This window comes from Dermacentor andersoni, chromosome 1 (assembly GCF_023375885.2).
Source record: "Dermacentor andersoni chromosome 1, qqDerAnde1_hic_scaffold, whole genome shotgun sequence".
Classification (NCBI taxonomy): Eukaryota; Metazoa; Arthropoda; class Arachnida; order Ixodida; family Ixodidae; genus Dermacentor; species Dermacentor andersoni.
The window spans coordinates 44,423,675-44,450,236 of record NC_092814.1 but is presented as its reverse complement, the minus strand read 5'-3'; the positions used below and the strand labels follow the sequence as shown (position 1 = coordinate 44,450,236).

The 26,562-nt window shown below is 46.7% G+C and overlaps 1 protein-coding gene across 1 annotated transcript in view; it reads left to right on the top strand.

The window, feature by feature from the left end:
• The first annotated feature begins 9,171 nt into the window (after nt 1-9,171).
• cpx (synaptic transmission protein complexin) overlaps nt 9,172-26,562 on the top strand; it is a 594,949-nt gene continuing 577,558 nt past the window's right edge. The window contains exon 1 of the mRNA XM_055061411.2: nt 9,172-9,190. The gene's annotated coding sequence lies outside the window, so the exon portion shown is untranslated. The remainder of the gene's footprint in view (nt 9,191-26,562) is intronic.

Sequence of the window (26,562 nt, the reverse complement as noted above, 5' to 3'; positions counted from 1 at the left end):
TGCGTCCGCTCGATCATTGCGATGTATGCCACAGTGATTAAAGGCATCCACTGATATATTATATCGTATCCTTCGTCAGCTTTGTGATGTTACGGTTGGCGTGTAGCACGCAGTGCAGAAATGATGCTCGACCACCATGCCTCATCGAAACGAAGGGTGAATTCTCAATTTGTTGTGGTTGTCTCGAGGGGTTGCCCGTCTGGCTGGCACCCCACAGCGCATGCAGGCCACTTTGTGTATGTGCGACTTTAGACGGACCCTTTCTTCGAACTGTCAAGCTCTACAGGAGAACTTCCGCGAACCAACGTCGCCTAGAAGAAAGGATCAAGCCACGACGAGGACATACAACGTCAGCTGGGACAATGGATCAGCCGTCTATCCACAACCAGACGCCCTTTCCACGAATCAGCAACGCACGAAAGAGAAGTGATCAGCTGTCTACGATTACCAGGACCGCTGACTGCCGCCAGCAGAGGCACGCTCGTGAGAACGTCAACTGGGACAATGGATCAGCCGTCGATCCACAACCAGACGCCCTTTCCACGAATCAGCAACGCACGAAAGAGAAGTGATCAGCTGTCTACGATTACCAGGACCGCTGACTGCCGCCAGCAGAGGCACGCTCGTGAGAACGTCAACTGGGACAATGGATCAGCCGTCGATCCACAACCAGACGCCCTTTCCACGAATCAGCAACGCACGAAAGAGAAGTGATCAGCTGTCTACGATTACCAGGACCGCTGACTGCCGCCAGCAGAGGCACGCTCGTGAGAACGTCAACTGGGACAATGGATCAGCCGTCTATCCACAACCAGACGCCCTTTCCACGAATCAGCAACGCACGAAAGAGAAGTGATCAGCTGTCGACGATTACCAGGACCGCGGACTGCCGCCAGCAGAGGCACGCTCGTGAGGACGTCAACTGAGACAATGGATCAGCCGTCTATCCACAACCAGACGCCCTTTCCACGAATCAGCAACGCACGAAAGAGAAGTGATCAGCTGTCTACGATTACCAGGACCGCTGACTGCCGCCAGCAGAGGCACGCTCGTGAGAACGTCAACTGGGACAATGGATCAGCCGCCTATCCACAACCAGACGCCCTTTCCACGAATCAGCAACGCACGAAAGAGAAGTGATCAGCTGTCTACGATTACCAGGACCGCTGACTGCCGCCAGCAGAGGCACGCTCGTGAGAACGTCAACTGGGACAATGGATCAGCCGTCTATCCACAACCAGACGCCCTTTCCACGAATCAGCAACGCACGAAAGAGAAGTGATCAGCTGTCTACGATTACCAGGACCGCTGACTGCCGCCAGCAGAGGCAAGCTCGTGAGAACGTCAACTGGGACAATGGATCAGCCGCCTATCCACAACCACACGCCCTTTCCGCGAACCAGCAACGAGCGAAAGAAAAGGGATTCGCCGCCTATCCCCGATCAAGACTCGGTGGGTTGCCCTTGCGAAGGCAGGCTCGTGAAAGGACGCCGGGTGAGTGGGTGCCGCTGCCAAGCACCGTGGGACTCAGTGCATATCACGTGACGTTGACGTGAGCAAGATCCCGCCTACAGTTTTAGTGGGCCTATTTAAGGGGCCCCGCAATGTACCTTTTCACTTCATTCTGGACTTCACCCTAATGGGGGCGAAATGCGAAAACACCCGTGTACTTAGATTTAGGTGCACGTTAAAGAACCGCAGGTGGTCGAAATTTCCGGAGTCCCCCACTACGGCGTGCCTCATAATCAGAAAGTGGTTTTGGCACGTAAAACCCCATAATTAAAATTTTTTTTTTCACCGAATCAACCGTGCAAGTTTCGAACTAGAAATCGTCTCGTCCTTGCCTGGTCGCCATGGTCTACCGGATGCCTGCAGCCCGCCGACAACGCCACGCTACCGAATAGAAACGTCGGTCGAGCTTCAATAAACAGGCGTCGCAAAACTCGGCAGCGGTGGGGTACGCTTCCCTGGAGAACGCAACAGTGATGGTGGACTTCTCTGATCTTTGCGGCGAGCTGCTCATGGGATCCATAGCGCAGTGCTGAGAGTACACTCTGTAGGGCTGCCTTAGAATCGCAGAAGATTTACCATGCATGGGTTGGTTCCTCCTGAATGAAATGAAGAGCCGCACGCAGGGCTACCAGTTCAGCAGCTGTCATTGATGATACATGTGACATTTTTAGCTGTATTTTGACGGATCTTGCTGGTATCACCACAGCGGCAGCAGAACTTGTAGGTGTGACCGAACCATCGATGTAAACATGTGCGCGGCCACTGTGCACCTCATGTAAAAGTCCTAATGTGGCCTGCTTCAGGGCAAACGACGGCATGTTAGCTTTCTTCGGGATTCCTGGGATGGTGAGACGTATTTCAGGTCTGTGCAGGCACCATAAAGGTGAGGATAGTCTTGCTGCAGACATGTAGTTCGATGGCAACGAGGTACTATTGGCAACATTTATACGACTGAAAGTTGTGTGTAGCCTTTCTGCAGGTAAAGCAGCAAGATGGTGAGAAGGTAGTCGGGCAACGTGCCGAATATGCGCCCTGAGAGTGTCGGTTGCCAAGTACGTTGATATTGGGTGATCTCGAGCTATGACAATCGTTGCCGCTGTAGACGCACACTTCGGAAGACCGAGACACGTCCTTAGGGCTTGAGCTTGTAGTCCCTGGAGTACACGCAAGGTAGCACCCAAGTTAGCACGTTATTGCAAGGTAGATAGCGACTCTGCCATAGAACGGATGTTGTTTCTTTAAGCCTTTGTTTGCGGTCACCATTTTCCAGTTTGCTGTATACGTGCGGCATTTCTAATGCATTAGATGGAACTGAAGATGACATCTCTGGTTGGTAGACAGCGAGAAGAAGGTGTCGTCGGACTCCGATAGCGACAAGCCGCCATGATTCAGCTGTGTGAGTGTATGTGCGCCTTTTTATGTTCCGTAAAGTTGTTTCAGCAAGGTACGCGTCGACTCAGGTTTCGTTACTTGATGTGGACACTATGTTATTATTTTTATTCTTTTCATTTTTTATATATTTGGGCGGTAACATAACTGCGTGTTACAATCGGGGCCGCGGTACAATCGTGCAAATACGTTAAGTGGAATCAACAATGCATTTTTACATCGAACTTTAAGGCGCATATTTGCAAACTGGTCTCATTCAGGAAATTCATTCTAAGTGGATACACTTTGCAGTCTCGCCGGCTACGATTCATAAATTGCCATTTGGGGTGTAAAGTAATTAATTAGCAAGATCATTCGGGAATTCTTTGAATAATCCAGCTCATGGACTAGAAATAAGTTAACTGCAACAGCCGATATGTTAAAAATTCTACAAAACTAAAAGAATGATCACCCCGTATATGCCGACGACACGCCTTCTTTTTCCCGTAAGGATCTTGACGAATTTATTAGAAAAGCTAATGAAATACTTGTGATGCTTGAGCGTTGGTCGCATCTTAATGCTTTAAGAATTAAGGTCGCTAAAACAAAATCCATGATGTTCCGTCCGAAGGGTAAAAGTTTACTGTGTTCTGAATCTATGTGTTTTTATTCCAATAACATAGAAAGTGTGCCAGCTTTCAAAACACTCGGTGTTTGGTTTACGGAGAGGGTGCAGTGGCATGCAAATGTCACTCATGTTTGCTTAGCCGCCTCTCGTTTTATTGGTCTCTTATGCCGTAATAATCATATCCTGCCTATTAATATGTATTGCTGTTTTCTAAATATCTGTTCATGTCGCACTTGAATTACTGCCAACACGTGTGGGGCACCGCCACTCATATAACCCAGAAAAAGGCTTGTCCTAGAAAAAAAAAAAAAAGAAGCGTTGCCCCTAATCTACAGCGTAACCTGAGGTCATGCCACTTTGCAGCTTTTTCGAATTGCAAATATTCCAAAGGTTTTTAATTTCTATAAATTATGGATAGCTTTCCGATACAAATATAAAGCAAAAAATAATATTTCAGCCTTGAATGATACAACAGAATTAACCGATTAAGCTTCCACATATGCTCTGCAGCATACACCAAAGTTTGAGAGAACACCTCGCACAAATTATGGTCCCGAAGTGTTAAGAATTGCACTGCCGTCTGTTTTAAAGTATATAGCGCAGAATGGTATTGACGTTACTTTATGTAGCATGTCTGAAGCTTCATGCAAGTTAAGCACAAGGTAGCGAGATCAAATCCTGGCGACCGCGGTCGCATTTCGACTGTGCCGAAAGGCGAAAACACCAGTGTACTTAGAACTATTTTGCTTGCGTTTCTGTGTGTTCACTTAATTAGGTATTAAAGTTGCGCGAACGCGAATGTACTGTGCTGGAGAAACATATAGTTTTCTGAATTGTAAAATCTGCTGTCATGTAAAATGTACTTTGCTGCTGAACTGTACCGGGGCCAGAAAGCCTTGTCAATATCTGCAGAGCTTTTACTTACTGGCCCTCCGCTTTGTGGAGTGAAAATAAACCCATTGATTGATTGATTGATTGATTGATTGATTGATTGATTGATTGATTGATTGATTGATTGATTGATTGATTGATTGATTGATTGATTGATTGATTGGAACGCTGGAAGATGATGAAGCGATGGATGCGCAACGCGCTGCCACTGAAGTAAGAGCTTTGGAATAAGCAACGGCCCGGAGCACTACACACCTTGCTTGAAGAATGAAAACTGCAGGCGTGTTCCCGTTATTGGTCTAATCCCCCCAGACGATTCGTTGGCTGCACCAGGTCATCAGTAACACATTAGAGCAGAGATAAAATGCTCATAACGGGCAAGCCCGGGGTTGCACAAAGAAGGCTGTCACTTTTATAGGGTGTAGTGCCCTATAAGTATACTCTTCGCAGGACGCTCTGTGCACGTTTTAAAGCCAATGATTCTCTGAGAAAACATGCCGTTCAGCTTTGAGGGGACGGTAAAGGAGTTAACTTTAAGGGAGAGCCGCTGATTGAGAACTTTGCCTTTTATGAGAACGCGACCAGATAGAAAAAAAGCAGCACCGTTCCCGCGATTTTCACATGCATTTCAGCTTTCGCATTTGTTAAAGCACCCACCACCCCGACACGCTGTGCCCCGATTATTCCCCCGCCCAATGAGGTCGTCGCAACACCAGAGCAGAGCGCAGGGGAAGAAATAAATGGCCGACAGAGGGGCGTGCAGGGGTCAGCCCGCGGTAATTGGCGGCCCTATATGCTGCGGCCGAGACGGCCCGGGGTGATAATTCTGATTAGTCCGGCAGTGCTGGCGGCGAAGGACAAAAAAGAGAAAACGGCGCGATGATTAATGCAAATGAGCGAATGGCGTGCCATCGGCCGCGGGGACGTCGCGAATCACGAGCAAAGGCCCGCGCGGTATATCAACCTCTTATCGCTGAAACCGCTACATCGGAATCCTTTTAGCGACCACTGTGCAAAAGTGCCCCACGAAAGGCGGCCCTGCACGCGCGCGAGACCGTGTCAGGCATTTTTTGCTGCGCGATCGCTCGCTAGCAGCGGTGACCGCCACTTTTTGCACCGTGACGGATGGAGTGCGGCTGACCACTGTGCCGCGGCGATGACCACGGCGCCCGCGGAGCTGCGCTCTTTGGGCCGCGGCGCGAGATGGCCGTCGCGGCAGGATGGATGGACGCGCGCATCCTGCAGGCGCGGACACCCCTCGTCTCGCATTAGGCCCGGTCCTCTAGGGTCTCTGACGACGGTGCTTGCACGGTCGCACCGTGCCCGCGAATTCGCGTCGCTATGCTGTTCCGGACAGTCTGAATGCACCGATGGGAAAGCATCGCGGTGATGATCGACGGGCTTGGCTTGGAAAACCGCAGGCTTGTAAATTTCAACTCGTACACGCCGGTGCTCGCATGAACTGCACTTTATTTACGAAGCACGCAGGCCTGAATTACCTTTCTTTGTTTACTCAGGTCGTGGAGAACAAAACAAAGTCCGTAGCACGGTGACACTGTGGAATATTACTCGACTAGAGCTTCGCAGAACTACCAACCTTGGGAGCGGACTTCTAGAGGGTGTACTCTGAAATCACGGTGAAAAAATAACTGATGCGTAACAAAAACAAGTTTGTTGCCTTTTGTACTGTCAACGCGTGCAGTTGATTGCAAAAGCCTTCAGAGCAGGAAATTTGAAAAAGTTATAGATTCTTACAAGGTCGCCACGCATATTTAAATGTCTGTGAACGATGTGGTGGTCGCACGGGGTAGTACTAATCCGTTGCGCCTTTTGATCTGAAGGTGGGTGCATTGGCTCTGCAGATATTTAGTTGTTTTTTTCTCGCATCCCAAGCTCCGAAACCTATTCGCGGTCATGAGTTCCTGCTATGTAACCACTTGATTGTTTTGATTAGAGCAAGCGCTTCTGTTTTTAGAAGTCAATCTCCAACGGCATCTGACTGCATAACTAAATAATAGGCGAGATAACAAAAGGCAGTGATATCGATACATGACACCTGCATGATAGACTGCTGTCGATGGGAAGGACGAAAGATGCATCTAGGCTGACACACATGAAAAATCACAGATCGTCCAGCGGTAATGTCTTTTTGTATTTGTATTTTCTTGTTTTTTAACTGAAAAAGCAAATGAACACCTAGCAATTAGATAGAACAGCTGAATGCATTTACCCGACTCGATACCCAATTTTCCCATTTTTCTTACGCGCGAAATGTAATCGTTGCAATCACGTTATAGAAAGCCAGAAAAATGTGACAGAACCCTTTGAAAATTCTCTAACTATACTGGCACGGAAAAACATGCTGATGCCTGCTGAAAACAAAACTTAGTTCCATTGCTGCCTGCACGACATCGCAAGATGACTGCCAATTCCTGAAAAAAAAAAGAACGAAACTGTTCAATGACACTATCATCAAGAACAAGTCAATGATTAAGTTCGCGTCTTTAGCTCATGCGTATCTTATGTTGAATGTCCCGTGCTTATTTTTGGCGACGTGTTTATTAAGATCGTGAGTACGTCGTATCAATCCTCTTCTTCCTCGTTATTGGCGAGAGGATTAAAATTTTGACCGCACTACAACGCACAACAGCTTCTTCCTCTTGTGAGGAGCGAACAGGTTCGTACGCTCGTTTAGGAGACAAAGAAAAGCTTGAATGCGTTCTTTTGACGCTCCTTTGTGTCCTTCACTGTCCGCTTGCCAGCCGGAAACAAACATTTCTTATACAAGAAACAATGGAATGTTCAAATATTAAATAAGACGAACAAATCCTTGTTTTCAATAATAATACGAATCGAAGTGTGGGCGCTTCTTTCGGCGCCCACATTATTGCCTTCGCAGCGCTGAACAAGCAACTATACCATGCGATGCTTCAGGTTCTCATTATATATGCATAAAGACAGCGTATATTCTTCGCAAGACCGCTGCTTTGACCTGCAGCAAGTTCCTGCTTGAAGTGGACCCGCACCGTTGGAGAGCGCGAAAAACATGAAATGAAAAATTTAATTCCTCCGCACCGGGTAAATGGGGACAACTCACAATATTTGGGGAACGAAGCTTTATGAACTCGAACGCTTGAAAGAGAGGAAGAAAGAAAAATCAAGATGTACTGTATCGCACGTTTATGCCATTCTTTGGTGTGTTCGGCGATCCGATTTTTGTAACCTGTTCAATGATTTATTTTACCACAGGACGGAAGGTGGGGGGGGGGGGGGGGGGGGCGAGGGTAAAAGCTGCAGAGAGCATGACTAGCCCAAGACCCCAAGATATGCAGTGAGAACACGGCAAGTGCGCACAACTACAATGGTAACAATGCAGAGGAGTCGCATGCAAACAAGTAGACCTAGAATAGCACTGAGAAAAAAAACACAATAGGATATTTTGTTCAATTAAAGCACGTAGATCTACTTTAATTGAAGCATACAATACACAAACAGGACTTATAATATGAACAAAGATAAAGTAATAAATGCAGAAACATATGATGAAAAATTATGTTAGCGAGTGCATTATTGCAACAAAAATTGTAACAAAGAAGAATTTCAGACAAAGGTGTCGCATATGGGTGGATACTATCTTGTAGATGATGTAATAGGTTTGGCAATTGATATGAGATCAACTGATTGCCATAATTTCTGCGTTGTGTGTGGACGAACCATGAGGAAGGGCGTCAAGTATTGTAAATAGTGTAGTTCCTAGTTAAGCAAGCCAGTGTTGTGTAGTGTTTCGTACAAGACGTATTAGGCGCTTGTGCTTTTTTTTTTTTTTTTGTAGCGTGATATAAGATGAAAGTAGTGCCCTGCGAATATACGTATTAGCTATGTTGGCAATGTGAAAAACTTCTCGAGCTTTTGTCTTGTGCTGAAACATAGATATCATGACTTCTTTTCTTTTTCTTTCAATATTTGCCTTTTTTTTAAAGGTGTATATTTTCTCCAAGTGGCTCTTGGAGGTATAGTACCCTAAACTAGATGACAGTAATTCACGTGTTCGCAAAATAGGGAATTATATATTATCTTTTTATCTTAAGAGGGAATAAAGTTCTATAGTTATTTAATTGACAAACGATCTATGCTAATAATGTCAGAATAATATCTACGTGATAACTACAAAACATCCTTTCCTGAAATATGGCACTAAGAGACTTAGGTGAATTCACAATTTCAGCTTCACTGGAGGTGATATTCAGAAGCGCTTATTTTTCTTTACTTGTACAAATTTGCCCTTTGGTCGGAAGATATTTGCTTTACTTTTGTTTGCATTTATTTGAAGTCAGTTTACCTGCGTCCATGTGTACAACCTCGTTACAATTAGGTTGGTCTTGTCTATCGACTTTTCCCAGTTGTTCCACGCTTCCACACACTCAGGCCATCCACGCCTTACTTCTTAAAAAGTACGGGTCTCGACTCTAGGCTTTGAGTAGAATTACTTTTATATGTTTGTCTTCTTCCTTCTCTCGTAAATGTCACCCATCACGCTCCGTTTGTTTCTCTCTCCTCCCAGCCTGAGTAGGTGGCTAGAGCTATGTACCTCAGGCCGACCTCTCTGCATTTCGTGTCATTAAACTTTTCTCTTTCTCTCTCTCTCTCTCTACACTCTACACCATGCTGTAAGTCTGTGACATAGATTTACAAAGCACTTTTGCAGTTATCTCAATTATATCTAATCCTCCCCCCTCTATATTTTTTAAAATGTTTTGCAGGTGACATCGCCAGACCTCACGCTGTCCAGAAGTGAGTACAAGCCCATTTTTAGTCACTAAGTTTTCTAAGCTACAAAGCAAAATTGTTTTAACCTGTTGCAAAACACCCTGTATGAATAGAGAAACAAATCACGAAACAAAATCCTAGAATCAGGGTTGTTTTAGGCTTCGGGCTTGTCGTGAAGCACCGCATTATTTCTGCGGAGGGAAAAAAAAATTAAAGTGTGAGCAATAAAAGCGAGCTTAAGCTGTGCTATGTAACTTTTGCATGTTATCTCGTATTGCTTTTTCTATTTTCGGAATTTCCGTGACACTCCTTGGCGGTCTTCTTTGGCTTTCTATGGCAGTTCTGAGCTAACACCAGGGATGTAGAACAGCCCTGCATGCAAAGATTTCAGCACGCCGCTGGGGTGTGTTTGGGGCCCGGCATTTGAGGAAGATAAATTTTCTTGAAGAAGCAGGCAAGAGTTATCTATGCCATGAGTGAGCGCTCCCTGGGCCAGAAGCACCATTTGTGCGGTTTATTTTCTAACGCGGCCGAAGACAGGGTGAAGCCCGCGTTTCAGTGATTAATAGTTGTTTTCCCCTCTAAAATGGGCGAACATGAGCCCCACTGAAAGGGCGGACGGCCGGGGCGATCTTTCAAGACATCTTGAGACAACCTGCGCCACTTTTCCCCGAGGTGTGCGTGGGGCGGGCTGTATCCTCGGCCGGTCGTTGCCGGTGGCTCCTCCTCGTGCCTCTCCGCGTGGCTGGAGTAGAGGCCCAGCGCGGAGATGAGAAACGGCCGCACGAGACGTATAGGGCCCGGCGGCCGCAGCGGCAGCAGCTTGCCACCTGCGACCAGTGATTGGGCGCCGCCGGCACGCCAGCGAGTCTCGGGCGGCCCGCCAGTCCCACGTCACCGGGTTGACGGATGACCAACTTCCCCGCGATTTCCTCGGCCCGGGAGACTTTCTCGCACCCCCTTCCGCCCCACAGAAAGAACCGGCGACGCTCCGCTGCTGCAAGCCCCCGCGTGTTCTTTCTCTTTCCAGCTAGCCATGATGCGAGACGCATGCGTCTCGCTAGTGCGATCACCGAGCGACGCCACTGTCTCTGGTCTTTCTTCCCTTTCTTTTTGTTTTTTTTTTCTCGCTTCACTCGTTCGCGGTGCTGGCGATTTTCGGCTCAATATTTCGGGCCTTAATTCCGGCCTCGACGCCTGTAATTAACGGAAATGGGCTCCGGCCGTGAGAAATAGGGCCCGCAGGGGCGCACGCGGCCCCGGGGCTTTGTCGCGCCCGGTTAGCCGCTCGGCGTGGGACGCGCCGTGTGCTCCGCTGCCAGCGCAGCTGCGTGCTCGGCGTCCGCGCGATGAACGCCCCAGCGGCATCGCCTGCTAGGCTGTTGGGTGCGCGTTCACCGGGTAAGCGGGGGGGAAACGTGAGAGCCGTAGAACGCGCGCTGTTTGCGACGGCAGAGCAAGACGCGAGCTCTCTAAGAAACATGTCCTCCTCCGTCTCGCACGCAGTCTACTTTGCGCCGAGGCGCCAGTGCGCGCAAATTGAGTTGGCACCCTGTTTGCAGACGCGCCGCCATTGCCCTCCTTGCCTTCGATCCTCTTGGCTTCCGTTGATGCGCCCTCGCCCTCCAGCTGCCTCTCTCGCTGCCTCTTAGATTTTTCTCTCCCACCTCCTTGCTGATTGGATGATTGCGTGTGTGGGTCTCGCGTAGCCGAATGCTTGCGCTCTGTGTACTTGTTCTACTGTTCGTACTCTCTACGGCCGCTTCTTTTGTGCCTCTTTGTCGTTTCCTTTTCTTTTTAAAGAGGAGGACTTAGACAGTCGTAGCGTGCCGTTCTTGTCGCCGCGACCATTTTGTTAACATTTGCTCTGCAAACACTCAGCCTACTTATCAGTCTGCAATGAATGCTGTATAAGATTATCTTGGTTTTGTGCCAGGAGACCCGCGTCGCGGATGTTACCACAGTTGATATTGCGCATAAAACTTCAAAGGGAGCTAGGTATCGCGTGACTCTGCTCATATGGTGGCGCTAGTGCACTGAAGGAGATTGCTGAGGATACCAGTGCGAGCTTCCTTGCCATCTGTTTGCCGGAGACAGAGGTACGAGTGCTGCGTGAGGCACACATAGTGTTGACACAGGGTCAGAATGATGTTTTGGCAATATCCGATGTCATAGATACTCTGTTGTGCTTCCACACACGCTCAGTGGAGCCCATTAAGACGTGAAGGAGAAAAGAAAGTAGGCTCTTGGAACCGGCGCACAACGATACGGTAGCAGAGTAAATCGAAAACGAAAAAGCACGATATAATTCGAAGCCTTTTCCAAGTTTCTACAGCACCGAATAATGCAGGGCCCTACTTCTTAAGGTGAAGTTCTTGCTCTAGAAATAACGCCAGAATACTGCGGTGTTGGGCACATAGCGAAGGCGACCGACAAAGATCAAATAGCGCTTAGATGCCCTTCACCCTAAAGATATCAGATGAAAGTTCCTGAGAGTCGTACAAATTAGACAAAGTAATTGTGCTTATTATTGCAGCGTTCGTGCTCTGTAACTGTAATAGTGAACTAAACTTGATCACAAGGGGCCCCGATCATGCAAAGAAGACCTACAAAAGAATAAAAATGGATTGGAGTGCGTATGGCAAGCATTATCAAACCATGACCGGTAGCTTACCGTGTCCTTCAAACGAAAAGTGCACGATCATTGCATTGTACAAGTGCTAACATACGGGGCAGCAACTTGGAGGTTAACAAAGCTTGAGAAAACTACATAAACATTTTTTTTTTGGGGGGGGGGGGGAGGGGTATACATCAGAATATCAACAAACTGTACGCTTTCTTGCAGTGCGGCTTCGTGACGCATGGCTCCATGTCGGAGGGCTGACGTTTTACTCTAAGGGCACAAACGTCTCGAGGGATAGCACACACACAGCCACTCTAAGTGCCGGGAAGTGAACTTTTCTATGGCGCGTCTCCTGTACAGGGGCACGCAACGTTTGAGAGACTGAAAGCTTCAGTGGCCGCCTTCTCTCTTTTCTTACCTAAATATTACTGGTGACTACGGAAGCCACACCTCTTCGTGCTTTGCTTTTCTCTCGTCCGTGCCAGGAGCGGAGGTGGTTTTTAGCGGATACGTAATAGGGAACCTTCTTCGTGGAGCGCTGAGATATTCTCTAACGATAGCGTGAAGTTACTGTCAGGCTGCATGCTTAGCACGCCACTCCGGATTAAGCGGCCGAAAAGACGAAGTGACACGTGTACACACCGGAAACGTGCTTGCACAACGCACGCAGACGCTCGAATATATCCTCCGAATAAATGAACATGAGAGTGGTGCTTACGCGGATAATTCCTCAGAAGAGAGATCCTTGTGATGCAAACGCCGAAATGGGCTCAACTGTCGCCGCAGCTTTGGCGCTGACGCGCTGCAAAGCTTCTTCCCTCTCCTGCGGATTCCAGACTCGAATGCAAGCTCCCCACTATGCTCATCTCTGAAAGCGTCGGGGGGCAGGACAGCCTGCTTTCTGCGTGCGCTCGCAGATTTCTTGTACTTAGGCTTCGCGGAGAAGACGCGCAGGGCGTGTTACAACGCGTGTGCATTTGGATAAAGCAGCCGTGTTTATTGCCGGATAAGGAAAACGTCCTCCGTACATCATGATACAATTCTCCACGCCACGGTGCTGGTAACGGCGTTGCGTCTACATCACGGGTACAATACTTCTTAAATGACGCAATTAACTTACAATGGGATCCAGAACATGGCGTAGAGGAGAAGTTGCTAAAGGCACAGAGAATGCACAGCCATGACACAATGGATCAGCCTTGCTCAATGCAGGCACTGCAATTGTCTCGCGGAAGCCGAACTACCGTACCATGCTGATTACGCAGTTTCTCAGTGGACAACGGAAGTTAAGGAGCACTCGACTTTACCATATTTTAGGAGGGAGACTACGTGTAAACGCTGTGTGCTGGTGACTCCTCCTTCATGAATATTGTATTCATAAAACTTCAGTTGAGTACGAGTTCTTCCTCATTAGCCAGCATTCGGGCGCTCTCAATTCACCGTAGTGATCGGTGTCATAATAAGACATAACTAATGGAAAAATAGGGTGGAGGAAGGACGAGATACGAAGACACAAACACGTCTGTGTCACCTTCCTCGTGTTTCGTCGTTCCTGCGCTTTCAATAATGGAATACCAACTTGCCCAATTATTCATCGAAGCCACTGTACCGATTAATATCCTATTTTAACAAGAAGAAAGCCAAGGTGATTACCAAACGCGAGCGGAAGTTGCATAAGAGAATCTGTGAATGCAGGCACAGAAGTTCTATTGGCATTGTTGCCTTGAAAGAATGCGCATGCCGCATTTCCAGGTGATGGTGCTGTATGCATGAATAAATAAGGCACATCACATGTACTGCAGGAATCGGTGTATATGAACCTTTCGCGTCCACTCCACCACCTCGGACGAACGAGCACCGGTGCATCATGTCAGCCCCGGTGCGCGTGTTGTTTCCAATCCATCACCGTGGCTTGATGACGTCATTACTTGTGCCGACCAATCGGTACCGCCGCGCCCTCCCCTCACACAGTGACGCCATTGCTTGCGCAAACCCCAATGGCAGAGCGCTACTATCTCTAATCTCGCTGTCCTCCTCACCGCCCGCACCTCAAGTCCAACTACCGCCTCTGCCATTCAACCAATATAAAAGCCTGTCCGAATCCACGATGAAAGCTTCGATTTAGAACGGGGAAAGTGTCATGAAAAGATGCGATGTAGCTCACTCCACCTATCGCTTGTACTAACTTGGCTGCTTTGGTAGAAAAGGGCTACACAACCCGGTTGAATTTGGTAGCTTTCACTATGAAAAAAGTATGCAGCAGGCCGCAGGCTGTAATTAAAACTGGAGTGCTTCTAAGCCGCACATGAGGAAGGACGAAGTGCCTTAGAAGGCACTAGGATGAGCAGGAGGCGGAAATAAGATTTATTAGTTCCAAAGGTAGTAAGGCATCATTCCAGAGCTCTTCGATGGTCTCGGGCGTTCTGGCCCAGTAGGTTCTTGATGTGCTGCTCCAGAAGCGGCCACCATACCTTTTTGAAAGGCCCAGTAAAAAATAAAAAAAAGGGGGGGGGGGGGGACGGGGGTGTAACGCGTTAACACGCGCTCACGGGCTAAACATGTACCGCTGCAGAGTCACTGAAGTTCGAAGTGATCCGTAGTACCCACATTGCGGAGAAGGCTCTCGATGACTTGTGCAGACAGGAAGAGGAGGAGAAAGAAGGAAAGAGAAGAAGGTAACCAGTGTAAATATCAGCTGGCTAAGGTTTGTTGCGTATATGTGAACTTTAGAACTGTGGTAACTGTAGCTTTTTTTTTCACTATTATTTGTTTGACTTCTTCTTTAGCTCATCTGTGAATTAAGAGGAGTAAAAAATTAAATTATGAGGTTTTACGTGCCAAAAGCCCGATTTGATTATGAGGCACGCCGTAGTGGGCGACTGCCAATTAATTTTTACCACCTGGCAGTTATCTTTAACCTGCACCTAAATCTAAGTACACGGGTGTTTTCGCATTTCGCCTCCATCGAAATGCGGCGGCCGTGGCCGGGATTCGATCCCGCGACCTGGTGCTTAGCAGCCCAACACCATATAGCCACTAAGCAACCACGGCGGGTATTAAGAGGAGTAGCCGGCACCATGCAACAGGTAACAAAAAAAGTAAATTAGAAAAGCTGTGTCAACGGGAACAAAGGAGTAACATGAGTGAAAGGTGATAGGAGGAGGGAAGAGATAAAGGAGAGAGGGGCACGACACAAACACGATGCAGTGCGCTACAACTCAGTCTCGGTTATACGGTACACATGTCTTCAAGTCGGAACAACGCTACTTGGACCAATGCACGGTACGCAGCGGACTCTGGCAGTGGGACACGCTTGCGCCTTTTATCGCTGTTATGACTGCGATGGGAGGAGCACATGCTCACCGACTCAGAGTGTTGCGTCATTGCGCATGCTGTAGCGAGATTAATACGCCTTATAGTGTTATTTCTCCCAGTCCATATACATCATTAGTTTGTGGCCGAGGACAAAATATTTAAATGTCAGCACTTCGTCCATAATGTGCAAAGCGAGTGTGCCACCTATACTACGTGGCAGCTCATTCGAAAAAAAAAAGAAAGAAGTGCTTCCTCGTTATGTCAGTAATAGAGAGTTCTAGTTTGTCCGTACACTTCTTACCATTTACGGATTACCAGCTTACCAGAGCTGTGGACGGCACTAGCGAAGCTGATGGTGACATCATGTGATGCTTTTTTAAACTACAGTGTGTTCAAACCATTTTTCCTCCACGTCAACGTTCTGGTCCATGTTCTCGTCGAAGAAAAATTGTAAAGGACTGCACATTAACGATTCTGTCATTATCAGCGGTTTAAGCCAGCAACTCAGTAGAATGTGCTAGGTCACTGCAGTGTTATGCTCGTGTGCTCTGTGGCTCAGCTCTGCGTCACAAGATGTCGCTACTACCAGCGTCGTTGCTGCCATACCTCTCCGGTAACCCGGTATTATTTCGCGAACGCCGACCTGTACTCTGTAGTAAACGCCCCTAACGTACGCAATCCTATGAAACTAATTAAAGAATAAACCGAATATTTTTCTGTTTGAAGGGCTATCGACAACAGTTGTATTCAATCTCCCTCAACTCTTCTGATTTTCAGATTTTGTTGCGTTTCAAAGAGTGGAAGCCTGGACAAGAAATTTGCGGATGCTGCAGCCTTTCATTTTCTCTCGTGCACGCCATATTTTTCGAAGATGTAGCAGAATAGCAGCAACAATTCAGGCTTTAAGCCTATTGGTTGCAGATAAGCGCTAGAAGACCAGGGAAAATTGATAGAGCACACATATATCTGAAAAATAGTGAGTCTTGGTAGAGATAAACAAGTTATCTTGTCAGCGCAAAATCATTGCTACTCCTCCGTTTTCTTTCTTTCTTTCTTTCTTTCTTTCTTTCTTTCTTTCTTTCTTTCTTTCTTTAGTTAGCGCTTACGCGTTTTCCATTTTAGCGGATCCACAATGAACCGCTTATTTCGCGAAATGGCGCACCACAACGGCCATCGCGCCTACCGACTCCCATCGGCAACAGCAGAAGAAAAAGGCGATTAATTCTGAGAAATGCAGTTAGAGGAACGATACACACAGGCTACGTTTGTGGAGAATACCTTTCTCTAAAGTTCATTTAGAGCGACAACGGATGCGCAACTCTGTAGAAATAGATCTGGCCCCGTATTCTCGTGAAAGTACTTAACGCTAAAACTGCTCGTAAGAGCAGATGCCAAGCAGTGATTATGTCGGACATATTATATGCAATCCTGGGGCACTGTAACGCTAAACTATTCCAATCTATGTTGAGCATGAAATGCTTTTAGGTCCCGTTGTCGGCGACCTTCAAGTGACCTTGAACCAAAAGCCAGAGCCGTTATCCGGGCACCCAACCGAGAACATCCGGGCAAGTTGTGAGAACAAAACGAGATCATCCGGGCAACCACACAAGACCGCATTACACACGCTATCAAAAAGGTGAAGCGCCAACAGTCACAGCACACTAAGAAGGAACAAGGCGAAGACAGGACAAGGCGCTATTGCAACTGTTTATTGAAGTCAAAAATGGCTGAATATATAGCCGTCGGGAGAGGGGAACGAAAAAAGAGGAACACTGATTATGTGAATGCGCACGCGCGAGAACACTGAAGATGTATATGAAGGGAATCACGATTAATCAAAATTTAAACTTCTCTAAAAACATGCTTTCATTTGTGGAAATATTCATATACGGGGTACTGACACAGGCGTCCCCTCTTTTCTTAATCTGGTTGGCCTCCAACAATTCACGCGCCACAGAATCTTTGCTTTTAAATATGATTGTTGTATCATGAAGCCTTGCTTCGCATACTTGCTTATTGTTATTCCCGCAGGCCTTGCAACGAAGCGGCAAGTTTGAACCATAACCCTTTTTCAATGAAAGCTTATGCTCCCGCAGGCGTTGATAAATAGATCGGCCAGCTTGGCCGATATACTCTTTCCCACACTTCAGCGGTATGCGGTATACGACCCCTTCTTCACGCTTCACAAAAGGGTTTGTATGTTTAATAGAACACCCTACTTTCTTATAGTCATCAGAACCAATCAGGCGGCACAAAGTAGCAAGTTTCCGGGGTGCGGAAAAAACTGCAGGAATTTTGTATTTCACGGCGACGTGTTTAAGATTATGCGCCACTTTGTGATAATACGGTATCACCACGGGTTTAGCTTTCTTTTCGAATATGTGACCTTCTTCACTGCTTCTTTTTCTTTCTTTTTTCACTTTTTTCAATAGCGCTTCCGAAACTGCCTAAACTGCCTAACTGCATAATGGCTGCCTAACCGAGACAAGACTTGCAATGAGATTCTGTCTGTGACAGGAAACTATTGCGTCTACATGGACCAGTATACAGTATAGCGTTGTGCGGTGTGGTGTGGTTGGGTGTGCCGTTGCGAACATGGGGCCCTATAACGTGAAACTATTCCAATATGTTTTTATTCCAATCTCCTGACGTCAAAGTTACGTAACCGCCGACGCAAGCATCGGGCGGTCACCCGCAGCGTTGCCTGAACAGCACAATCAAACGCTCTCCTCGTTGATAGGAGGTCACTTTTGTTTGATTTGAAAACGAATAACATTGCCTACATTGAGCAGTTTTTCTTATATAATTGGCTGACAAGAGGTGAGGAGCACGCTCAAGTGGAGAGGGTTTCGATGGGGTCGAGTCAGCACCCTGAAAATAGATAACGGGTTGAAGAGGGAGGGGCCGGCGTCTGCGATTGGTCCGCTTTCCCCCACTTGCGGTGGTCTGTCTAAAATCGCGGCGGCGTGCAACGGACTGTTAAAAAGCCGATCCTCGGCAAAGAAGAGTTGGCAGAGCGATGTCGTGTACGTGCCGGAAGGGCTCGACAACGTTATACGGCCACTCAAAAAGTTCTCAACGCGCGGAAACCTGCTTCGTCCTCCCTCCCCCCTACCTGCGTGTAGGGTAAGAGGCGTGTAGCCCAGCTCGGTGGAATAATAAAATTTTCAATCAATCAATCAATCAATCAATCAATCAATCAATCAATCAATCAATCAATCAATCAATCAATCAATCAATCAATCAAAAAGATTTGTTATACGCAAATAAACCCATGTTCTCCGGCAGGTGCGGGTAGCCAGTGCCTGAGCGATCGGCGGCAGCCATCTTCTATTCCGCTCGGAACGGTGCATGTCCACGTCACTTTGACGCATGAGTTTTCGTAGTTTTTTGACGTCGAGTGACAGACCAATAGCAGAGGGTTATGGCGAAACGGCGTCGAATCAGAAATGATTATTTTTCTTTTGTTCGGTAAAATCATGCCTAATAAGGGTGTACAAGTCATGTCAGATTGCGAGATATCGCGGTTTTCGTGACGTCACATGACAAACAGGTGAAGTGGGGGTGGTCCAAAAGAGTTTTTGACCAATCGCGGCGTGCTTATTGCAGAATTGGAATAAAAAAAGTTTGGAATAGCTTTACGTTATAGCACCCATGCATTACAACAATTTTAAGAATGTGGCTAGTATCATCTCCAACCAATCTGCTTTGCCGGCCGGTAGCCGTTTCATGCTTATATTTACTCTCAATTACGGGAGAGCCAAGATTTTTTATTCCCATCTTCTGACGTCAAATTACGTAACTGCAGACACAAATATCGGGCTTGCAGCGTTCAGAGTTCTTTTAACAGACCAATGAAACGCTCTCCTTGTTTATAGGAAGTCAATTTTGTTTGCTTTCAAAGCAAATAGCATCTCCTTACTTGACAGGTTTTTCTTATCTAATTGGCTGACCAGAAGCGAGGAGTATGCAGAGGGGGAGAGGATTGCGTGGGGCCGGGAAACGCAGTGAAAGTAGATGACTTGATGAGGTGGGTGGGGCCAGTGTCTGTGATTGGCCGGCTTCTTCTTGGTTAGCTTTCGGTGTCTGGTAGAAAATAGCGGCGGCGCGCAACGGAAGGGTAAGAATGCTGCTAAATCGCATGCTAAGCTAGGAAAATTTCGCAGAACGACATCGTCTACGTGCTGAAAGGGCTCGACAACGTTGTACGGCCGCGCAGAAATGTTTATCATACGGAAATGAATCCATTCTCTCTAGCAGCTCCCAGTAGCAAGTACCATAGCGATCGACGGGTAGCCATCTTCTGCTCATTTCGGAACGGGGAAGTCTCCGGCTATGCCAAAAAAAAAAAAACGACAACAACGAAAAGTTTTGTTCGGCATGCTAATGCATCTTTAATGCGTACACGTTGCTCTGACGCAGTGAGTTTTCGCGCTTTTGTGACGTCACGTCACAGGCCTGCAGGCGAAGTGAGCGCTCGAAAGCTTTTAACCAATTGCGGAGGGCTGATAGGGAAAAAGGCGTAGAATCCGAAGGAATTATTCTTTATTTGTTTGGTATAAACGTGCATAATCAGTGTACACACGCCATATCAGGTGAGGCGTTTTCGCGGTTTTCCTGACGTCATGTGACAGACAAGCAAAGTGGGGGAGGCCCGGAAAAAAAATTGACCAATCACAGAGGGCTCATTGCAGGAACGGAATAGAACAGTTTGGAATATCTTTACGTTATAGCGCCCCTGCCGGCCAATAGCAAATGGCACTTGAGAACAAAATATTGAGTAAATTTGGCCTCTGAAAATTAATGACTCCACGGATTCGGATCGGAATTTTTGAATTTTTTGAGGACAGAATGCAATATGGCCGCTGTGTCTCCTGACATATATGCATGTTACAGCATAACAACTCTAGTACTTACTTTCTTGATGAGTTCTTTTCTTTTTTCATGTTACATCGCCTTCAAAACCCAGCGGAAGTCAAACCTTCGAACACCCTCGTGCAAATCAATCATCTTTGACATATAATACCGCAACATTCCCCCACAGCCCGTAATGAACGAAGCTTAGAAAGAGTAAAATAAACTTGCATATTATAACCATAGGCTTCTGCGTGTTCGGTTCAAACAGGAAAGCACCGGATTTTCTGGGAGAAATAGAGACAGAAAAAGAAGGAACGCTGAATTTAGAGAAAATAAGAACAAACGGAGAGCTCTCATTACGACATAAAAAATGGATCGCGATGCCCCGCGGATTTTAAGAGTTGAGAAAGTGCGGCACGGGCCGTCGGATAGCATATTCTTGCGAAAATTGCCCAAGAAGACTTTTTTTTTTTTAATGTGATGCCTTTCCCAAGATATATATCTTCTTTTCGGCGGTCCCGCGGCAAGCATATAAGATTCATGCTGCCGCACATATAAAAGCAAAACAAGATCGATATTATACGACGTATTGAAACAGAATGAGTGTTTCTTTGGGATCTAAACGTCCCGTTATCCGGTCTATGCTTTTCATATGTACTGTCTTTTGCAACTGCTCAGCCTTGCTTGACATTACGCTGTATCCTGCCTGCATACTTGCTAACAAATCCATCGCACACGGCACGCGGGAACGATGAGGGTACAGTCGTCGCAAGTTGTGTAGAAGAATGATAAAGAATTGTTAATATCATAGAATCTGCTGCTGCGTCTACTAATACGCGTTGAGCCAGGAGGAAATATTTTCTCTCTCTCCCTGTATATCTGTTTGACGAGCGTCATGTGATAGATGCTCTTGTGGCATGGTATCTACATATAGCCTTGCAATGTCAGACGCCCATCGGCACAATTGTTTTTTTTTGTTTTTTTTTAGATAGACCTATTAGTTTTCAAATAGTTACGTATATATCTAGCTACATGAGATAAGAAACGAGCGTGTAGTAAATAAGTGAAGGCCTGGATTACAAATTTATCTTTAGTTTAAATGACACACGCCATCCAGTCCTTCCCTGATACTCCAGTCTCATCTGGAAATGCAGGGAATTAGTTTGCGTACCATCAAGACATCAAAATGGGGCTCATTTCAAACTTCGCTGGTTGCATCATGCAGATTAAAATGCTATAATAACCTAACTTGCCATCAGTAAACGCTTATCTCCGGCTTCAAGATAACGAAGTCTTAGCCTAAACGAGAAGAAGCCCCTCTGACTCGCCAAGAACTGATATAGAAATGCTTGATATAAGCTTGATATGCTCGAAGCCTGTCGTGGAGGGATTATGGGAAATTTATGTCTTTTTAGGAGGGAACACTCCCCATTCCAGGCAATGAACACCATGAAGAATAAACATCATCAATTACAACTTTCTCTGTCGTTCTCTCTCTTTCTCTCTTCCCGCCGTCTCTTGCTTGAAGCCGCTTTCTGCGACCTCTTACTGTACTCCGTGGGCTCAACAAAAAAGCGGGGACAAAAATAAAACCTGAATGTTCTGCCTGTCGCAGCTTCAATTCTTTATCCAGTAGACGATGCAAGGCGCCGCCGTTAGCTGGCGTTGCGCGGCAATAAAAGCGCGGTATTAAGATTTTTTATTGGGCCGCTTACAATCTAACAGCACTACACCTTTTGGCCATGCTTAATCTTGCTGCGCGTGGCGTTCCCCAATACGCGTTCCACGTAGGGATGGCTGACACCGCAGTCTGCAACCACTGTGGCGATGAGGAAGCTATATGAGACAAATTTTGTACCAGCGCCCGCAGTACTCGTCATCACAGGACTCGTCATCACAGTAGAAGACCATGCAAACGTACGTCACTGTGCTTTTTGATGTTCGCCAGCTGGTTGGTGTGAACGCCTGTAATGGAAAGCTTTCTTTGTTTTTTTTAATACGACGCACTCTTTGCCTCAGTCAGCCACTTTGCACCGGTTTTTTTTTTTCTCTCTGTGGCACGTTTCGCCGAGTAGCGCCGTACGGGCCCAGAAAGTCCGGAAGACTTGCAGCGCCGCCTGGTGTTGCAATGATCTCCGACGCACTGCGCTGTATGGAGTTGGTTACAACAATGTAATAGCAAAGACGTGTATGTATATGCGGTGTTATACAACAATAACTGTGGTGCACATATGTATGTATGTATGTATGTATGTATGTATGTATGTATGTATGTATGTATGTATGTATGTATGTATGTATGTATGTATGTATGTATGTATGTATGTGTGTGTGTGTGTGTGTGTATGTATGTATGTATGTATGTATGTATGTATGTGTGTGTGTATGTATGTATGTATGTATGTATGTATGTATGTATGTATGTATGTATGTATGTATGTGCGTGTATGTATGTATGTATGTATGAATGTATGTATGTATGTATGTATGTATGTATGAATGTATGTATGTTGTCTCATTGTTAATGCTTGGCATAGTATTGACTCCCACGTTGCATGTGATCTGCATTTATTTTCCTGCTTCCCCTTTCTTTCTAACACCTTTAAAGAAATTTAATTCTGGCGTTTTACGTGGTAAAACCATTATATGATTATGAGGCACGCCGTAGTGGGGGACTCTGCATTAACTTTGATCACCTGGGGTCATTTAACGTGCACCCAATGCACGGTACACGGGCGTTGTCCCGTTTCGCCCCCATCGAAATGCGGCCGCCGTGGCCGGTATTTGATGCCCTTGGAATTAGCAGCGCAATGCCAAAGCCATGCACTATGCCACCACGGCGGGTGCCTTTTTTTTTCACCAGTCCCTGTGCAGGGTAACAAAGCGCAAACTCACATTATTAACCTTCGTGTTTTAACGTTATTTCTCTTAAGTTTGTTAATGTCGTATAGGTGAATCGATAGATGTATTTGTACGCTAGGCAATACATGCTGAGCAGCTGTACAGCGGAACTATCGCATTTTGCTATCTCCCATTTTTATCCCTGTGCTAAGCCCATGCCACGATAAAAACTATACCAACGCATTTAAAGCGCTTCAGTAAAGTGAGACAGAGAAAGAGAGAGAAACAAAGAGAGAGAGAGAGAGAGAGAGAGAAAGAACGAGAGGGAAAGAAAGAAAGAGAGAGCCCTTTAATGAAAAGCAGAGATTTCAGCCGGCGTAGGGACATCGCTGACATGCTACTCTGCGTGGGGAAGGGAATTGGGGAGAGAAAGACAGAAGGAGAGATTCAGTATAGTTATCTTCGCAAGATTGCTTACGTGGCCTACAGAACGAAGTCTGCCTTCTAAATAACCTTCCGCGACCGTTAAAGCGCGAAGAGAGAGAATGAGATGCACGGAGACGGCTGAGTTGCGACAGGGTTTTGTGCCATGCAGCGTGGGAAGGGGAAAAAAGAAAGAGTCCAATAGACAAGAATAAAAAGAGCACAGCCAATGAATGGGGCGCACGTGCATGCGTGCGCGCAGAATTCACAACAGGCGCGCGAAGAAACCCGCCTGTTTGCGTTGCACCAAGCTTGCTTTTAGTGCAGATAAAACGGCGCTCTTTTTCGGCAAACATTCCGAGTAAGTTGTTGTCACAGGGAAACTTCACTTGAACGACCTCGAGAGTGCTTAAAAGAGTTTGCCGAAGGGAAAGCTTATGCGAAAGGTAGCGGGCGCATAGGGTGCCATTATCATAAGCTAATGAACCAAAATGTTCCCATATCAAACTCTCTTTATTTGTCGGTAATAACAGTGTGGCAGAAACTGTACATATAAAAGTTGGGAATAGAAACAAGCGCTCAACAAATGAAAGCAGAGACAGAAAAAATACAAGACCGCCTCTGGTGTATTCCGCGGCGCGGATGACGAAATGAAAGAAAAACATCGGGGCGTGCATTTTCGAGACACGCGGGTTGAGAAAGGAAATACCGAGTGCCCCCGCGGCTCCAGAGAACGCATGCTGCCCCTTCGAATACTTTGCTCCTCGCAGCTTCTGATAATGCTGCGTACAGGGCACAATGCGAAGGCGCTCTGCAAGGAAGCGTGCCGGCTGTGAATGTCGCAGGTTTCGTTGCCACAGCAGTCGGCAGTGGCAACAGTTCAAAATATTGCACTCCGGTACAATGACGGCCTTAAAACGGATGCTTCGTGAGTTAAAACTGACAAAGGTTGGTTCATGAGTGCGAGCAGAGAACGGCGCTAAACGACAGGACACAGCCCACAGCGTTCGTCTGTGACATCGTGTCAATCTCAATGCCATGCGTTGGCGTGTACTGTATGCGTTTCAGAACGCCGGAGTTTCACTCTATACGCTTCGAAAGTGATGCTTCTGAATAATGCATGTCGATTTCCAGAAAACATGCGATTCACATTTGCACTCGCGTGGAAAAGGCGTCTGCGTCGTGATGTCAACAGTCACTTCTTTGTTTCATGTGAGTCACTGGTAGATGATAGGAAACGAGGAGATAATTCGTGCATGTTTTAAGTGAGACGGGGCTATGACTTAACCTGATACGCCATTACATCGTTCAAGCTTGCTTTCGGATTTGACTACTGCAGAAGGTTATCGGACGGTGAATTGGGCTGGGTTTGATAGACGGTTGCGTTTTCTGTCAAAACGATATATTCGCATGCAAGCGGCACCCTTTTTTGCCTTGTCTTAACCCTTGCTCGTGGGATAGGAAATTATTTCTTCCTCTCTAACTAAACTAGAGACAGGTGGTTGCCTGGAGGCAGTTGCAGACACACATGTATCCGAACCCGGCGCTCCTTCGCCTCTGCTACTCCGATTTTATTCATTCGACGAGTGTAAAGCGTGCGCTGCCAGAGCAGCGCTGCAGAACATGCTGTGGGAATGCACCGGTCGCGAGTCTGTCTACAATGTCTACCCCGACGAACGGGGTAGACATGGCAGCCTCGAACCGCGAGACGCGTTGGGAGGCGGCCCTGCAGAGCCGCGACCTCGCCGATCAACTATGGGCCGTCCGGTACGCCGAGGAAGCCGCCCGTGTCCAAGGGCTCGAGGCCGTCACCTAGGCTGGGGTGCTTATGGCCCCAGCCCGCCAAAGTCGCCGGACATTTCGAGTAAAGTTTTCACTCTTTTGTGGAATTTGCTTTTTCGAATGCGCCACTAGACCAGTAATTTGATTCAACGGCTTAGAAATGAGACAAACTTCGGGGTCGTGCTTGCAGTAATTGCAAATTAATTACAAATAAGAGGACTTGGCGAAAAAAAATTAAACAAGAGGAAGGTTGTGTTATAATAATAATAATAATAATAATAATAATAATAATAATAATAATAATAATAATAAAAAATTTTTGTGATAACCTTTCCGGCTATGACAAGTTTCTTACGTTCGATGATATCGTCATTTATAAATGATGGTAGTACTATAGTATTACAGTACACGTGTGGCTCGAGTAAATCACATTGCTCTCTTGGTCTTATTTGTTTATTTGTTATTACTACTGCTGAAGACGAGGTCATGGGTTCGATTCATGGCCGCGGCGCGCGCACTGCGATCGGGGTGGAAGGCAGACACTTGTGTACTTAGATCTACCTGCACGCTAAAGAGCCTCGGGTGGTTGAAATTATCCTGGATCTCCTCGCTATGACGTCTATAATAAGCCTGGTGCTGCTTCTGGGCATTAAACCCAATAATTAGGATTTTGTACCTCACTCATGCACCGAAAAATTGAGCCCCGGGATTCGGCCATTCACTTCCAATGAATCTTGATGCGGGTGCATTGCACGTGGCCCTTGAGACTGCCAAGGTGACGTCAATTTTGAACCATCAAGGTGCGCCCGGGAGAGAGGTTGAATGACCGCTCCTTGCGTTATGTGCAGAGCACTCGAAATCCTCTCACAATGCAGAGCAGAAACACAAACCAGTGCAAAGCAGCGGCGAGTGTCGTCGTTGTGTTTGGAGAACGCACGTTGCGTATCCGCTCTTGGAGAACGGAGGTATCCGTGGAATATTCCATAAACACCGCATGCTAGCAGGTGGAGGACAGACGTAGGTTCGATCGCACATCTTCACAGAGGAAAAAGCCGAGCACATGAAAAGCAAAGGAAAAGAAAGGAAAGAATGATGATGGCGGTAGGGGTGGTGACGATGTTGCAAGCGGTTTTAGCATGGCAGTCGAGGACGGCAATTGCGCCGCCTCTAGTGCCCCTTTCTCGATCTTTCTGGGATGAAATCTGCTCATCGTTTACTATATATTAGAAAGTCGGCTAACTTACGGCAGGTTTAAAACCATTTCCTAAGATATTTCAACTGTTCAACGACTCCGCTGAAGTGTCTGGTTTTCTTTTACTTTGCCTCATCAAAAAAAAAAAGAGAAAAGAAGGGGAGAGGGTAGTGGGCTGCCCTCGTTCATTTTGTCTTTGTACTTTGCCTTTATTTAAATCCACTGAAATTCTTCTAGCGTGTACGTGTCGCAATTTTATGACACTGTCAATTACCAACAAGTCACGTCTCAAGCTGGGCAACCTAAAGAGGATGGGTATAAAAAATAATAACAATGGCAGAAAAGAAGAATGGCAAGCAGTGA